Here is a 17,759-nt window from a genome sequence, read left to right on the forward strand (position 1 = left end):
ATCTTGATTCTCTTTTTCTTTCGTGTATGCATCTAAGGCCTTGCTAACAAATTCTTGAATGGTCCCATTTAGTTTGGAACGCATTTGTCGGGCCTTTGACCTCGTTATTGGGCCTTGTGGTAATTTGAGCCCATCACGTTCTTGAGCTTGGGTTGGGCCTTTGTGACTCGTATCACTTTCTGAGTAGGTAAATCTACATCCAGAGAAGATGTTAAAATATCTAAATTCACTAAGTCAGGGTTTACCTTGTCAGACTTTGCAGATTCTGATTCTTTTGGTGTAAGAACTTCAACAGCTGGTTGATTTTTCTCAACAGACTTATCTTCGACATCAATCAATAAGGGTTCTAGAATTTTACCACTTCACAATGCCACTACCTTGATATGTTCTTTACCCAAATTTCTTGGATTCTCAATATCGCTCGGCAAGGTTCCTTGTGGTCTATTATGTAGCTTCATAGCTAACTGACCCATTTGGTTTTCCAAATTTTCCAGTGTTGCTACTTGGCTTTGGATCAAAGCATTATTCTTTGTCATGTACACTTTCAACAAGTTCTCCAAACTATTTGATGCCTCAGCTTGAGGTGGTTTTAAAACTTGCTGATTAAACCCTTGAGATTGGTTGGGTCTTTACTGCAATGAGTTGTTATTTGGTTTTGTCAATGTCTCCAACTGAATACCATGAGGAATCCCATGATGAGGACACTTACAAAGTAACTCCTTGAATTGTTCCCAAGCCTCATACAAAGACTCGTCATCCAATTATTGGAAAGTTGTGATCTCGTTCCTTAACTTAGCGTTTTTTGCTAGGTGGGAAATACTTAACCAAAAATCTCTCTGCTAATTCTTGCCATGTAGATATAAAACTTGGTGGCAATGAATTGATCCATGCTCGTGCTCGATCTCGCAACAATTATGGAAACAACTTCAACCTCAATACGTCTTCAGTCACACCAGCTATCTTAAATGAATCACTCACCTCCATAAACAATCAAAGGTGGAGATGTGGATCTTTCGTGGGCATACCACTAAATTGGCCCATCATTTGTAGCATTTGAAACATCACTGGTTTCAATTTAAACTGGGTTGCCTCAATATATGGCCTTTTAATTACTGAGTTTAACTCACTGAAAAGTGGCACAGCATATTGTTTGATGCATCGATCCCTATCATCGATCCCTATCACATGATCTGCTTCCTTACCTTGGTCTTGATTCTGATTTCCAAGGTCCATCTCGACTTGTCTTTGAGCTATTCGTTCACGTCTTCTTTGTCTGAAAGTTTGCTCAATTTCAAGGTCTATAGGGAATAAATCGATAATTTGATCTATGCTCATAAACACCTGAAAAGAAAATCACAAAAATTAAAAAGAATAAGTTAGTAATGTTAGAAATAAATCAAATTGAAAATAAATAATTTCACAAAAAAAAGACTATGGCAACAGTTGACAATCCCCGGCAACGGCGCCAAAAACTTGTAATGCGTAGGTTTGTGCAAGTGTACACAGTCGTTATCAAGTAATAAGTAAGTATCGAGTTATAGTCTCCACATGGATTGTATTTGTGCTAAGTCACTTAATTTGTAAAATTATATTAACAATTTGGTAAATGAAAACACAATATAGTTGAGAAATGGTGATTAAAATATATTAAACTAAATGTAATGATCCCTAATGCAAATTATCCTAAGTATGCAAACTATATGAATGAAATAGATTTTAGTAAAATTAAACACAATTTTCAACAATTATAACATAAATAAACTAGGAAAATTACTTTAATTAAACTCAATTTATTATCAACATGCTTAATAGCATTCGGAAAAACATTCCATGACAACTCGATCTTTCATGAGTTTGGAAACCACATTAGGTTCTTTCGAAATCCTTTACTTAGTAAATACGCATTTTACTAATCCTTATTTACTAAGGGTTTCTTAGCATTCATGTGAGGTAACAGGGACGTGTTAGGTTTGAAACAATTTAAGCATAGAAATCTAAAAACTATGCAGATAATAGAGCTTGGTCAGAGTTGTTATGCAATCTTCAATTTAATCGGGTCAGGATCTAAATGAAGCATGCACATTTCAATTATGTGTCCATTAGTCGTCGTCTAGTCAAGATCGCTCAGCTAATTCAGGTGCATTTCAATCACGTATGAACGAAATACAGACACGATTTTAATTGAAAACATGATCGATTGAGGCACAAACATTATAAGGATGAATCAAATACATATTATTTAATCAAAGCAATCATCCTAACTTAAATAAAATTAAGCTAACATTGTTGTAAACAAGAACAAATAACAGATAGCAAACATCTTTATATTAAATTAGAGAAAAGGAAGATTAAACCTAATTCAGAGTGGCTGTCACCCAAGACTCTGACTGACGAGGCTCCTTCAGTCCATTGCTTTGCTCCTTTGTTGATGGCTCTCCAAGGTGGCTGACTAAGGGTTCTTTAAGAGGCTTAATTTCAAAAATCTCTATGAAGAGATGATGCTAGGTGTGGGAATGGAAAAGGCTAAGAGAATTTGGAGAAAAGAGAGAATGATGAATGATGAGAATGAATGAAGAATGATTGAGGGATGCTTGAGGGATGATGAATGAAGGAATGAGAGGGTCTTATTTCTAGGTGACGACAGGCGGGTAGTTCGCTAAAAATAGTGGATTTTAACCTCTTCAAATCTCCTCAAATTGTGGCCAGCCATGCTTAGTGGCTTTTGACTTGATTTTTAAGCAATTTTGGATGCCACACAACTCAGGACTGAGACTCGGTCAATCGTAAATCTTCGGGCAAATCTCTAATTTCTTCAACACTGCAAGGCCCTTGTTTAGTTAAACCAAAGAATGGTTTAAATCGACAGCCCTATGTAGCCTAATATTTGGTTGACTTGGTCTCTAATTTGGACGATTTTGTAATCCAGCAAAGCTATCAGACCTATCCAGAATAAATCAACAAGTTAGAGGACCAAAGAATAAAATTTATCCAATTTATTTAATTAATTAAAACCCAAATTATTAATGAAACATTTTAAAATGAATTATTAAATATAATTTTATATTTTATTATTTAATTTAATCATGCATGGCCCACTTTATGTCTTAAAAAATATAATATATTCAAATTAATATAAAATAAGTCATTTATTGCATGAAAACTATATAATAAAGTATAAAATCACATTTTAATAATTTCTATGTCCTAATTTCATATTATCACATATTTCATTAATTTATTAAACAATTATTTAGTTTTAACAACGAATTTAAGTAAAAAGGTGATAAATTACATAGGAAAAATCCTATATATTTTTCTGTTTATAGCTTGGCACACGGGCATATGGCTTGGCCATGTGACCCAACTTAGAGAGTTACACGGGCATGGACACAAGCTGGGACATGGTCGTGTGTCCCTATTTTGAATGTTACACGGGCGTGTGCCTCAGCCGTATAAGTCACACAGTCGTGTGACCCCTGTAGTTCAACCTTTTTAACTTTTTCTTGAACTTTTCAATTGATTCCAATGTAGCCTCAAACAATTTCTAAGGTATTTTTAAGGCCTCGAGGGCTCGATTAAGAGACGTTATGCATGTTGATGAATGATTTATGATATGTTTATGTTAAGAATTAAAATGTATGTTTTAAAGTTACGTTTTGATGGTAATGCTTTGTAACCCTATTACAGCGATGAATATGGGTTAGGGGTGTTGCACTTACCGGTATCAATGCCACGATTTAGTCGGTTCTCAGACTGAATATAGCATGTATGAGTCTAGAAATACATGTCATTATATAACTTGTGATAGTGTGATAACTCATAACTCGATTTGAACTATGTCTTCCTATAGATATAATGTCATCCAACCAAGCTGATTCTGATGAGGCTGAAAGTAACACGCAAGCCTCCATTCACGGAGCAGCACTGAGTGGTAGTAGGCTCGTATTTGAGGGCTAAAGAGGAGAGGCTAAGGATGCCTTCTTTCTAATGATGAATGAATAGTTTACCGAGTCCATACGAACGAACCTATGGCTCAATGACTTCCACCCTCACCTGTTCCCCAATCGGTTCCCATAGTTCCTCAAGGTTTCAAACCAGTACGAGTGAGCAAGCCTCCAGTTCATAAAATCCGTAAATATTGGGCTTAAGAGTTTAGAGGTACATCTGAAGATGACCCGGAGAGAGCTGAATTCTGGTTAGAAAATACGATCAAAGTTTTTATGAATTATCATGTACTCTGGCATACTGTGTGAAATGTATTGTTTCCTTATTGAAAGATTCAACTTATCAATGGTGGAACACCTTGGTTTCGGTTGTGCCGAGAGAATGAGTATATTGGGAACTCTTTCAAACTGAATTTCGAGAGAAATATATGAGTTAGAGATTTCTTGGTAAGAAACGTAAAGAGTTTTTTAAGCTAAAATAGGGCTGGATGATAGTATCTGAATACGAGAGAGAATTTTTTTTGACTCAGAAAGTACGCTCGAGAATGTATACCGATAGAGGTTGTTATGTGTACATGTTTTGAAGACGGGTTGAATGAAGACATCAAGCTATTAGTCAAGATTCTCTAATTGAAAGAATTTGTTGTTTTGGTTGACAAAGAGCATAAAGCTGAAGAATTGAGTAAAGCAAAGAGAAAAGCCAATTATGGGGCTCGTGATCCGGGAAAGAGACCAGTAGGAAAATCATATCAATCACTGTCAAAGAAATCAAAAGAATACCACTGTCGTTCGTCAGCTTTAGTCGGTTATTCAAGTAAAGATAGGGAAAACAATATACGAGCTCAAAGCCTCAGGCTATGTCTGTAGCTAGTGTGGGCAATGTTTGTGATTATAAAATGAAAGACAGGGCATGTTTTAAATGTGGTTCTATGAACATTATATCAGAGATTGCTTGGAAAGGTCTGACAAAGCAAAGGTTTAGACTACTTGACCGAGTAATACTACTACGAAAGGTAGACCACACAGAACACTAGAAATGCAAGCAATAGCCGTAATGGAACAAAGGACTCTACTTGAGATCCGAGGCACAAGCGTCGGCTAGAGCTTATGCGATCCGTGCACGAGAGGAAGCTTCAACGCCAAATGTTATCATTGGTATAGTTTTTATCTTTGATACTGATGTTACTGCTTTGATTGACTCTAGGTCAACACATTCATATGTATGCACGACTCTAGTGTCAGATAAAAAATTATGTTTTAAGTCTACTGAGTTTCTAATTAAAGTAATGAACCCCTAGGTTAGTATGTTTTAGTTGATAAAGTTTGTAAATATTTTCCTTTAATGATTCAAGGTTGCAACTTTCCAGTTGAATTGATGTTACTACCTTTTGATGAGTTTGATGTGATTTTGGGTATAAACCGATTAACTTTGCATGATGCTATTGTGAATTGTTGATGAAAGTATATTGTGTTAAAATGTTAAAACAATGAAAAGCTTCAAATTGAATTAGATAGACCGGATAGTACGTCTAATGTTATTTTCGCTATGTCAGCACAGAGATATGTTAGAAAAGTTTGTGAAATGTATATTGCTTATATATTTGATTCTAGAGTTTTTGAGTTGAAGCTAGAATCAATTCCAGCGGTATGTAAGTTTATAAATGTGTTTCTAAAGGAGTTACCCATATTACCACCACTCAGAAAGGTTGAGTTTGCTATTGAGCTAATGCCGAGAACATCTCCGATATCGATAACTCATTACAGAATGGCACCTACAGAATTCAAAGAGTTGAATGTACAATGGTAAGAGTTGACAGATAGAGGTTTTGCTCGACCCAGCTTTTCTCCTTGGGGTGCTCCTGTGTTATTTGTTAAGAAAAAGGACGGATCCATGCAATTATGTATTGACTATTGACAGGTCAACAAAGTCACGATAAAGAATAAGTATCCATTTCCACGTATCGATGACTTATTCAACTAGCTAAAAGGTGCGATGATATTTTCAAATATTGATCTTTGTTCTGGTTATTATCAGTTGCGAGTTAAAGACTTAGGTGTACATAAAACCATGTTCAGAACCAAGTATGGACATTATGAGTTTCTAGTGATGCCATTTGGTTTGACTACTGCACTTGCGATATTTATGGATTTGATGAACATAATTTTTAGTGTGTATTTAGACAGCTTTATTGTGGTATTCATCGATGACATTCTAATTTATTCACGAGATGAGATAGGGCATGCCCAGCATTTGAGGATTGTTTTGCAAACTTTGAGCGAAAAATATTTGTTCACCAAGTTTAGCAAATTTGAGTTCTAGCTTCCAGAAGTCAGATTTTTGGGACATGTTGTACCACGAGATGGCATTAGAGTTGATTAGAGTAAATTTCAACTGTGTAGATTGGAAGCCTCCGAGAAATGTATTTGATGTCAAAAATATTTTGGGTTTAGCTGGAAATTAGAGAAGATTCATCAAGAAATTCTCAATGGTTGCTATGTCGTTGACGTAATTGTTGCAAAAAGATGTTAAGTTTGAATGGTCTGATAAATGTCAACATAGCTTCAATCAATTGAAAGCATTGTTAACCGAGGCACCTGTGTTACTTTAGCTTGAGTCTGGTAAAGAATTTGTGATCTATAGTGATGCTTCATTAAATAGTTTGGGTTGTATTCTAATGCAAGAGGGAAAAGTGATAGCGTATGCTTTTAGATAGTTGAAACCACACGAAAAGAATTATATGATGTATGATTTAGAGCTTGCAGCTATTGTGTTTGCTTTGAAGATCTGGGGACACTATTTGTACAGAGAAATATGTCATATATTCACTGATCATAAAAGTCTGAAGTATTTGATGTCACAGAAGGATTTAAATTTGAAATAGTGTAGATGGCTCGAGTTATTGTAAGACTATGACTTGATTATTGACTATCATCCGGGAAAGGCTAATGTTGTGGCTGATACTTTGAGTAGAAAATCTCTATTTGCTTTGCGAGCTTTGAACATGGAGTTGACTTCCATTGATGATGGTTCAATTTTAGTTGAGTTGAAAGCTAGACCTACGTTTTTGTAACAGATTTGTGAAGCTCAAAAAATGTTAATGTTTTGGTAGCCAAACAGAAACAAATTGAGGCGACACCTGATTTAGATTTTCATGTTGGTTCCAATAATAGCTTGTATTTCAAAGGCATAATTTGTGTTCCGAGAAATTCTGATCTCATTCAGGATATTTAACAGGAAGCTCATAGTAATAGCTTGTCTATTCATCCTGGTAGTAATAAAATGTACAGTGATTTGAAACAAATGTATTGGTGGTCAGGTATGGAACAAGAAATTTTTGAGTTAGTATCGAGATGTTTAGTTTGTTAGTAAGTTAAAATCGAGCATCAGGTACCTTCTGGTTCGTTACAACTAGTGATGATTCCAGAGTGAAAATAAGAACATATTATGATGGATTTTTTAGTTGAGATTGCCTCTGCCACCGAAAAAGAAAGATGTTATATGGGTCATTGTTGATCGTATGATGAAGTCCATGCATTTCATTCCAGTGCGTATGGATTTTTCACTTGAGAGATTAGCAGAGTTATATGTGCTTGAGATCGTTAAATTGCATGGTGCGCCAATTCCTATTATTTCTGATAGAGATCCACGATTTTCATCTCGATTCTGGAGCAAATTACATGAAGCTCTAGGTACCCGATTGCATTCTAGAACTGCATTTCATGCTTAGGGTAACCGCCAATCTGAGTGAGTGATTTAGATACTCGAAGATATGCTTCGATGTTGTGTTTTGGAGTTCGAAGGTAACTGGGAGAGGTTTTTACCGTTAATTGAGTTTGCATACAACAAAAATTATCAATCGAGCATTAAAATGGCATTGTATGAGGCTTTTTATGGTCAAAAGTGTCGAACTCCATTTTATTGGACTGAGCTCAGTGAGAAAAAGCTTTCTGGGGTTGATTTGATACGAGAAACTGAAGAAAAGGTTAAAGTAATACGAGACAGTTTGAAAGCAACTTCGGATCTATAGAAATCCTATGCGGATTTTGAAAAGAAAAGACATCAAATTCCAAGTCAGTGACAAAGTGTTTTTGAAAGTATTCCCTTGGAAGAAAGTTCTTCAATTTGGTCGTAAAAGAAAGCTTAGTCCGAGGTTTATAAAGCTGTATGAGATCATCGAGAGAATCGAGCCAGTAACTTATAGATTAGCATTTCTATCGGAGTTAGAAAAGATTCATAATATATTCCATGTGTCTATGTTATGACGGTCTCGATCAGATTCTTCACACGTGATTTCACCTGTTGAAGTTGAGATTCAGCCAGATATGACGTATAGTGAAGAACCGATCAGAATTCTAGCTAGAGAAGTTAAAGTATTGAGAAATAAAAGCATAGCTTTAATGAAAGTTCTTTGGAAATGTCACGGATTAGAAGAAGCTACCTAGGAACCAGAAGAAGCTATGAAAGTGCAATATCTGAACCTCTTTTCTAGTCAGATTTTTTAGGACGAAAATTCCTTAAGGGGAGAGAGTTGTAACAGCCTATTTTTTGGGAAATCAGAATAGTGGTTTTGGGACCATAAATTCGACTAGTAAAATTTTATTTTGTTATTATTTTAATATCTATGGAATACTAGTAAGGTTGCACAAAAAAATTGTTAAGAAAATTTAACGTTTGCATGTTTAATTAAGTAAAAAGGACTAAATCGTAAAGGGTTCAACAGTAGAGTTCTATAAGTTAAAGGTATAAATTAGCTATGAAATTTTTACAATAAAGGAATTTATATGGTAATTAGACCATTATTATTAGTGGATAAAGATGGGAATGAAATTGATGTTTTAATTAGTTTAAGTTAAAGATTAATAAAGTAATTTAATAAATAAATAAGGAAAAATAAGGTAAAAGGATCGTATCATCTTCTTAGTTGAGAATAACCATCGAAATTAAAGAACAAAAACACCATTTTTAGGGTTGGAGCATTCGACCAAGTTGTTTTGCTTGCATCTAAGTGATTTTGGTCCCGTTTTTAAAGATTTTTATGTTTTTGAAGTCGTTGTAGCTTAATCTAGCTAGCCCAGGGACTAATTTGAACAATTTTCTAAGGTTTAGGGTTTTTCCATGAGTATTTTTGTATGGTTTTTTAAGTTTAATGAAAGAATATGAATCTTTGTTCTTAAATAAGCAAGTTTTGTAAAGGGATTTTTGATGAAATTGTTATTTAGGAACCTATTTGTAAAAGTGATAAAAGTTTGTGTTAAATTCTTGAAATGATGATTTGTATGAATTATTAGAGGTCCCTAGTGCATTTGGTTAGCATGAAATGTGGATGAAATTGCTTAAACTTGAAAATATGAGATTAAAGGCTAAATTGTAAAGAAGTTAAAACATTAGGGGGAAAAGAGTAGTTTTGCAAAAGTATGAATTTTGGATTAAATTGAATAGTACGAGTATTAAATGGATTGAATTTGCTTATTTAGATCAAGATAAACCTTGTACAGATCTAGATCGAGGAAAAGCTAAAGCCTTGGAATAATTGATCTAGATTTTACGTCTTTGTCATCGAGGTAAGTTCGTATGATTATTTAATGTTTTAATGTTATAATGAATTATATATCCATGTATTGTTTGTCATGAAATCAAATGTGGAAATCCAAGGATGTTACGAAAATTATCGAGGCCTGTTTGAACCTTAGGAATATGTAGGATACAAATGACATGTCATTAGGGTTACAATGTTTCGAGTGCTGGTCCTGAATGTCCTACCAATGGTTGAGTTCTGACATTTGTTACCGATACTCAACAGCTTGTGTGAACAGTATCGCATAGCTTACGTTCCAACTGTCAGCTTGTGTGGGTAGACCCATTTCATAGCTCGAGTGAGCAACAATGTAAAGGAAAAGGAAAGGTTATATGTTTAGCACACTTTGTGTGAGCTTTCCCGTGTATCCGATTTTATTCTAAATGGTTCAACGGGAATGAAAAGGAAAGAAACGCTCAGTTTTCAAATGAATTATATCATGATTCTATGAAAAGGATTGAAAAGGAAAGAAATGCTTAGTGTTCAAACGATGGAGCAAACAAAGCATTATTGACCTACTCAACCATTTCAAACATTGGAGTGTAAAACTATTGCTAGGGTATTCCTTATCATTCAAAACCAAATTCATTTAGGTTCAAGAAATTCTAAATGTATTAAAAGAACCTTACTACAGATTTAATTGCATTGATACTTAAGTTATTCTACTTTTAGGAATCAATTTTCAAACAACTATCCTAAGTTAAAAATGTTTAACCAACATTAACAATTTTCTACATTAATTTAAGAGTTATTATCCTCATCGAACATCACCGATATCAATATACTTAGCATAGTTTGACAGTTATTTCGCATTTGTATGTAATGGAAAAATGATTGAAAAAATGCATGAATATTAAAGCATCTATCTACGACATTCTATATTTACAACACAACACACCTCTAAACCTAAGGGATGCATTGTTCTCAATACATGAACAATGAAACATGTCAAAATGCAAAAAAAAAACAACTCAAAATTATAAAAATACAATGACAACTAAATATGAATGCATGAAACATATGGTATAAAATAAAATAAGAAAACAAAGGCTTGGAAAGAATTTGGGTTACTCTAATTGGGTTGGGTGGATTTCTTGGTAGCACATATGCATCGCTGCTTCCTTTCTACCTCACTAGCATCATGTTCAATAGATTTGCCAGTAGCTCGCTTGTAGTGCTTCCATTTTAGCTGGTTAATAGGCACCTCTTCTTCGTCATCAATGTCTAACTTTGTCAGATCATTAATCAGTTGATGAACTGCACATTCTTGTTCAGTCATAGGTGCATTGTTTGGTGTAGTGGTGTTGTCAATAGGTGTAGTAGATTAAGTCACATCATCGTCATCCTTCTCAGATTCAACATGGACATATTCGGTTTTCTCTACTTCTCCTTCTTGTTCGTGGTATTCTTCTCCACAGTGGTCTCTTCGCCATCGTCATCATCATCATCTAGCTCCAACAACAATTCTTTAGGAAAAATAAGGAATGTAGGCATGGGTCAAGTAAAGTTCTTCTGAAGATATTTCCTCATGGCCTTATCTCTTTGTCAGACATACCCCTAAAATAGAGCCATTTCTTCTTGAGCTTGGCCAAAATTAGTGGCCAACCTTTGTTGGTGTTTCTCAAGTATTCAGAATTGCTCCTACATGTCAAGCGCGTCAATCACTTTCTGTTCAAAGTTACTATGAGATGTTGATGGAGCAGTGTTAGTATTCAGAGGTGGTGACGATGTAGAGGTGGAACCCGGATGCCTTGGCATTTCCTCCCCAGAAAATCTTAGGGCGAGTTGATTTGTTATGGCTCCTTTATTGGCGATTATGTCTTCATTTTTTTGAATAGGAAACTTCACCCACTGACAAAGTGTCGTAATGAGCGATGGAAAATTTAAGGTATCGACATTCTTTTAAGAGCAGCGATGGACTTCTCTAAAAATAATGCTTCCAACATTGATCTTTCTGCCCACCATAATCGAGTGTAATAATAATAGGCTTTCTTTTGAAATAGTTGAGTTGTGAGTAGAAGGGATGAGACGAGTTTTAAGGAAATGATACTAGACTCTGCAATGAGGCTTCAACGATACACGGTCAATGGTAGAGTCCTTTTCTAGTCATAGTCTTGACAAATTGAGTGTGTTCATCGTGGCCGTCAGATAACCCATATTGTGCATTAATGGAGTCTTCATCAAACATTACCGAGACACTGCGCACATATATAAAAGCATTTTTAGGATAGGAGAGATGAGCATAGAATTCTTGTACTATCGTGGTGAGAACGTCATCAAGGTGAAGATAGAAGATTTGCCATCCATGTTTCTTCACTACAGAAGAGATTGCTTCAGAGTAGCCCATAAAAGGGGCATCTTGAAAAAGGAAACCTTTTTCCAGAAAAAACGACCTCTTTGATATGTTCTAGGTATAATTTTCTTCCACGATTTTGCTGAAAAATGTTTGTGGAGGCACAGAGGTGGAAGAAGATGGTGCTTGGCGAGCCATTATAGAGACAATAGTGACTAGAAAATAAAAAAAAAAGGTGAGACCTTTACAATTTAAATGGAGTAAAAGTAGAGAAGGTTTAAGGAGATAAAACAAAAAAGAAGTTAGAAGAGAAGTGAAATGAATAGGGTAAAACGTGAGAGAAAATATAACAATGACGTGGGGGCTAAGATTAATTTGAGAGTGTCCTGACACAAGAAAAAATATCAGGAAAACAAAAATAGCAAAAAAATTAGGAAATTAAAATTAACTATTGTGTTAAATGAGCTGATTTCTACAAACCTGGGCCATAATGTGCATGTAACAAAAGAAAATAATAGTTAAATAAACTTATTGAAGAAATTAACACAAAAATTAAAAGCAAAGGAAATGAATAAAATAGAATAGGAAAGAAATATTAAGTAGTTCAAAAAGAGATGGAATTTTTATCACAAATTATAAGGTCTCCAAAGTAGTGCTTTAATCATTGGCCATTGACTTTGAAAATTGAACCAGTCTTGCTATCTTTAACTTCTACAGCTCCATGAGGATGGACATGCACTATCTCGAATGGGCCAGACCAACGAGATTTCAATTTCCCAGGAAATAATTTAAGCCTGGAATTGAATAACAAGACCTGCTGTCCAAGTGCAAATTGTCGTGGCAAATTTTTTTGTCATGCCATTGTTTAATCTTTTCTTTGTACAGCTTGGCATACTCATAGGCTAGTGCTAAAAATTCCTCCATCTCATCCAACTCGAATAGCCCATTAGTACTAGTAGCACTCCAATCAATATTCAAATTCTTAATTGCCTAATATGTCTTATGTTCAAGTTCAACGGGCAAATGACAGGGTTTCCCATAAACAAGCTTGAAGGGCGACATCCTCAATGGTGTCTTGGATAAAGTGCTATATGCCCATAAAGCTTCATCCAATCTAGATGAGCAATCTTTTCTGTTGGGATTGACTACCTTTTCCAAAATTTGTTTAATCTCTCTATTAGAGACTTCCGCCTGCCCATTTGTCTGGGGATGGTATGCCGTGGCAATTTTATGTTTAACTCTATACCTATTCAGAGCATTAGCAACTAGTTTGCAATCAAAGTGTGAACCTTCATCACTAATTAGAGCACGAGGGGTACCAAACCTAGTAAAAATATTTTTATGTAGAAATTTCAGTATCAATTTGGCATCATTTGTTGGTAAAACAATAGCCTCAACCCACTTGGATACATAATCAACAGTTAAAAGTATGTATGCATTTCCCCAAGAAGGTGAGAATGGTCCCTTAAAATCAATTCCTCAAACATCAAATAGCTCCACTTTTAAAATAGTCTGCAAGGGCATCTCATACCTTCTCAATAGATTTCCAATTTTTTGACAGTGATCGTAAGCCTGGAAAAATTAATGAGCATCTTTAAACATGGTTGGCCAATAAAATCTAGATTGGAGAACTTTTGCAATAGTTATCATGCCCCCAAAGTGCCCTCTAGATGGTGCTGAATGACAAGATATAAAATACTTTGAATCTCATCATCTGGAACACACCTCCAAATTATCTGGTCTGCACAATGTTTGAATAAAGGTGGCTCATCCCAATAATAAAGCTTGGTATTATGGAGAAATTTATTCCGTCTTTGATTTGTAAGGTTAGGTGGCAACAATCCACTAGACAAAAAATTTACAACATCAGTATACCATAGTAATGCCATGGCAATTAAAAGTTGCTCATCTGGGAAATCACCCTGAATGTGTTGAATATTACCATTTTTATTTCTTGCTTCAATTTGAGACAAGTGACCAGCCACTTGATATTTTATGCCTTTCCTACCTCTAATTTCCTGATCAAATTCCTACAATAGCAGTAGCTGTCGAATCAATCTGGGCTTAGCGTCTTTCTTGGTCACCAAGTATTTAATAGCAGAGTGGTCCATATAAACCGTAACTTTGGTGCCTACTAAATAAACTCTGTATTTGTCAAAGGCAAATACCACATCTAATAGCTCCTTCCCAGTGGTGGTATAATTTAGTTGTGAATCAGTCAACGTATTACTTGAATAGTAGATAGCATGAAATACCATGTCCTTTCTTTGCCCAAGTACTGCCCTTACGGAAAAATCACTGGCATCACACATAAGTTCGAAAGGTAAAATCCAATCTAGTACTGTGACGAGCCACTTTTTCAACTCTCAAATGCCTATTAGAATTGATCATCAAAATTGAAAGATATGTTGCGTTCTAACAATGTACGCAGGGGTTTTGATATTTTCGAAAAATCTTTGATGAACCGTCGATAGAATCCTGCATGGCCAAGAAAACTGCGAATACCTTAAACTGTAGAGGGTGGTGGCAATTTTTCAATAACTTTGATTTTTACTCTATCGACGACAACCCCTTGCTGTGAAATTTTCTGTCCCAAAAAAGTGCCTTCACAAACAATGGAGAGGCACTTCTCCCAATTGAGAATAAGGTTGGTTTCTTCACATCGACAAAGAACTAACTCTAGATTTTTTAAACAATCTTCAAAAGTATCACCAAAGACCAAGAAGTCATCCATAAAACTTCTAAAAATTTCTCCACCATGTCTGAAAATATTTCCATTATGCAATACTAAAATGTTGTAGAGGCAATGCATAAATCCAAACGGCATTCGTTGGAACGTAAAAGTTCCATAAAGACATGTGAATTTGGTCTTCTATTGATGAGTAGGAGCTATGGCAATCTGGTTATATCCCAGATAACCATCTAGAAAACAATAGAAGGCTTTCCATACTAATCTATCTAACATCTGGTCAATAACTGGCAGAGGAAAACTGTCATTTCTTGTTGCTATGTTGAGTTTAGGATAGTCCATACAAACCCTCCATCTCGTGACAGTTCGAGTAGGAATGAGTTCATTGTTAACATTGCTTACCAAAGTGACACCCCATTTTTTAGGTAGACATTGATCAGGGCTCACCCAAGAACTATCTGAAATTGGGTATTGATTCCAGCATCCGGCCATTTGATAATCTCCTTTTCACAATTTCCTTCATAATGGGATTTAGACTTCTCTGCTTCTCGATAGATTTTCCATGGTAATCCTCTAGTAATATTTAGTGCATGCAGATTGTTGGATTGATTCTTTTGATATCCACAATCGTCCATCCCAATGTTTTCTTAGATTTCTTCAAAACTTTCAAAAATTGAGCTTCTTGATCTAATGTCAATGGCACTGAAATAATTACTGGCAATGTGTTATTATCTCCCAAGTAAGCATACTTCAAATCTACTGGCAAAGGCTTTATTTTAACATAAGAGGATCTTCTATGGATAGTTGAGGAAGTTTAAAAGAATGGTTCGATAAATTTAATGGTTCAAAACTTTTCCTTGATCCATTCTCGATTTGGTTAGCATCCATTAGTTCACCAAGCTCTTCAATCATTTCTGCTTCAATAAACTCAATTGAATATACATCATTATTACAATTATTGTGATAAAAATCTACAATTTCTTCCTAAACTATTGTGTCAACAATCTCCATGATGTGACATTTTTCATCTGTATATACACACTTCATAGCATCAAAAACATTAAAAGTTATCTGTTGATTATTAACTCTCCTAGTTAATTCACCCTTTTGGACATCAATTAATGTTTTGCCAGTTGCTAGAAAAGGTCTCCCAAGTATGATTGGTACCTTTTTATCATCCTTACATTTCAAAATAATAAAATCTACTGGAAAAATAAATTTGTCAACTCTTGCCAACATGTCTTCTATTTTACCTTCTGGATGTGCATATGAACGACCAGCTAATTGCAAAGTGACAGTTGTAGGTGTTGCCTTTCTTATTCCCAGCTTCCTGAAAATAGACATAGGCCTTAGATTTATACTTCCACCTAAATCGCATATTTCTTTGCCAACATAATGGTTTCCAATAGAGCAAGGTGTAGTAAAACTCCATGGATCCTTCAGGTTTGCTGGCAATTTGTTTCTCAGCAATGTTGTGTATCCTTCAGTGAGAGCAACAGTTTTGAACTCTCCTAACCTTCTCTTCTTTGATACGATATATTTCATGAATTTCACATAGTTGGGCATTTGTTCCAATGCTTCCACCAACAGTATGTTGATATGTAATTGCTTTAGGACATCCAAGAATTTCTTGAATTGAAAATCTTACTTAGATTTTTGGAAACGCTAAGGAAAAGGTGGCGGTAACCTTCCTTCCATTTGTTAAGGTTGTTTTACAGTGGCAGTTTTATTGGCAATGCAAGATGAATCTGCTTCAACATTTTTCTAGTTGTTCTTTTCCTTTGTAGCTTGATGCACTACTGATTCAGAATTCTTCTTATTTGTGAAATTTGAACTACTTTCTTCAATAGTGGTCTCATTAACAACTCCTGATAGTTGCATACCACTTCTGAGCATAATGGCTTTACACTATTCCTTTCCTTGAGATCGTGAATTTTCAGTATCACTCGGCAGTGCTCCTTGCAGTCTTGAGCTTAATGCTTTGGCAATTTTCCCTACTTGATTCTCTAAAGCTCTTAAAGAAGTAGCTTGACTTTAAATGATAGCATCATTCTTGGCCATGTATTCCTTCAATATATCTTCCATCGATGAAGAACTCAAAGCTGAATTTTGCTAAATGCTTTGCCGTGGCATGAGTTAATTGTATCCATGCGGTGCACCTGTAACATTTTGTCGAATAGCATTGTTGGAATTTCCCATCACTAGATTACTCCAATTGAAGTTGGGATGTTGCTTCCACCCCGGATTATATGTTTTGGAATATGGTTTATTTTTTTCTACGATTAAAATTTCCCATATAAATTGAGTTTGGATTCTATGGGCATTCATGAAAAACATGATCTTCTCCGCAGTAAACACATGCTAACTTGGTTGTTTTTATTTCTTGCACTGCAGCTGGTCTTTTTAGTGTTTTAATCATATTAATTAAAGATGGTACCTGAGCTATTAGAGAAGTAATCGTATCAAGTTTCATTACTCTAGCAACTCTTCTGTAAGTCCCTACTCTGGTCGTGGGGTATTGATAATCAATGTTTGCTATCCTTTCTAGAATTTTATATGCCTCATTATATGATTTATCAAGAAAAGTCTCATTGCCAGATGTGTCAACCACCATCCTTATATGCGCATTCAATCTATTGTAAAACATTTCCATTTGTGTCTAATGTTGAAAACCATGCATCAGGAATTTTCTAATTAACTCCTTGAATCACTCTCATGCTTCATATATTGTTTCGCCCTCAGATTTTCAGAAAGACGTAATATCGTTCCTCAATTTGGCATTCATGTTTGGAGGATTATATCTTAGCAGAGACCTCTGACAAAGTTCATTTCAAGATGCCATCATACTTGACAGCAATGCATTTAACCATGCCCAGGCACAATCTCGTAATGAATAATGGAATAACTACAGTTTCAGGGCATCATCAAGAATACCCTACTGCTTGAACGAATTGTAGACTTTCAAAAAGAGTCTTCAGTGAAATTGTGGATCCTCAGTAGGAAATCCACTAAACTGCCCTACTTTTTGTAACATTTGAAACATCACTGACTTTAACTCAAAATGTTGAACCTGAATATGCTGCCTAACAATTCCTGGATTCAAATCATCTAAGATCGGTACTACATGTTCTCTGATGGTTCTATCTCTTTCATCTATTATTCGAGGAATATCAGCATCCCTTCCTTCTTGATGTAATGGCTCTTCTCTAACCTGATCATTTCTAATTTTTTTTCCATTTCTTGCAATTAGTTTCTCC

The 17,759-nt window shown here is 35.2% G+C and overlaps 2 non-coding genes across 2 annotated transcripts; both read left to right on the plus strand.

The window, feature by feature from the left end:
• Positions 1 to 687: 687 nt before the first annotated feature.
• Positions 688 to 794, plus strand: LOC121218817 (small nucleolar RNA R71). The gene has a single exon (XR_005915294.1). It is a non-coding gene; the product is annotated as a small nucleolar RNA R71 (small nucleolar RNA).
• A 16,377-nt stretch (positions 795 to 17,171) lies between these two features.
• Positions 17,172 to 17,278, plus strand: LOC121218893 (small nucleolar RNA R71). The gene has a single exon (XR_005915375.1). It is a non-coding gene; the product is annotated as a small nucleolar RNA R71 (small nucleolar RNA).
• The last annotated feature ends 481 nt before the right edge of the window (positions 17,279 to 17,759 follow it).

Source organism: Gossypium hirsutum, chromosome D06 (assembly GCF_007990345.1).
Source record: "Gossypium hirsutum isolate 1008001.06 chromosome D06, Gossypium_hirsutum_v2.1, whole genome shotgun sequence".
Lineage (NCBI taxonomy): Eukaryota > Viridiplantae > Streptophyta > Magnoliopsida > Malvales > Malvaceae > Gossypium > Gossypium hirsutum.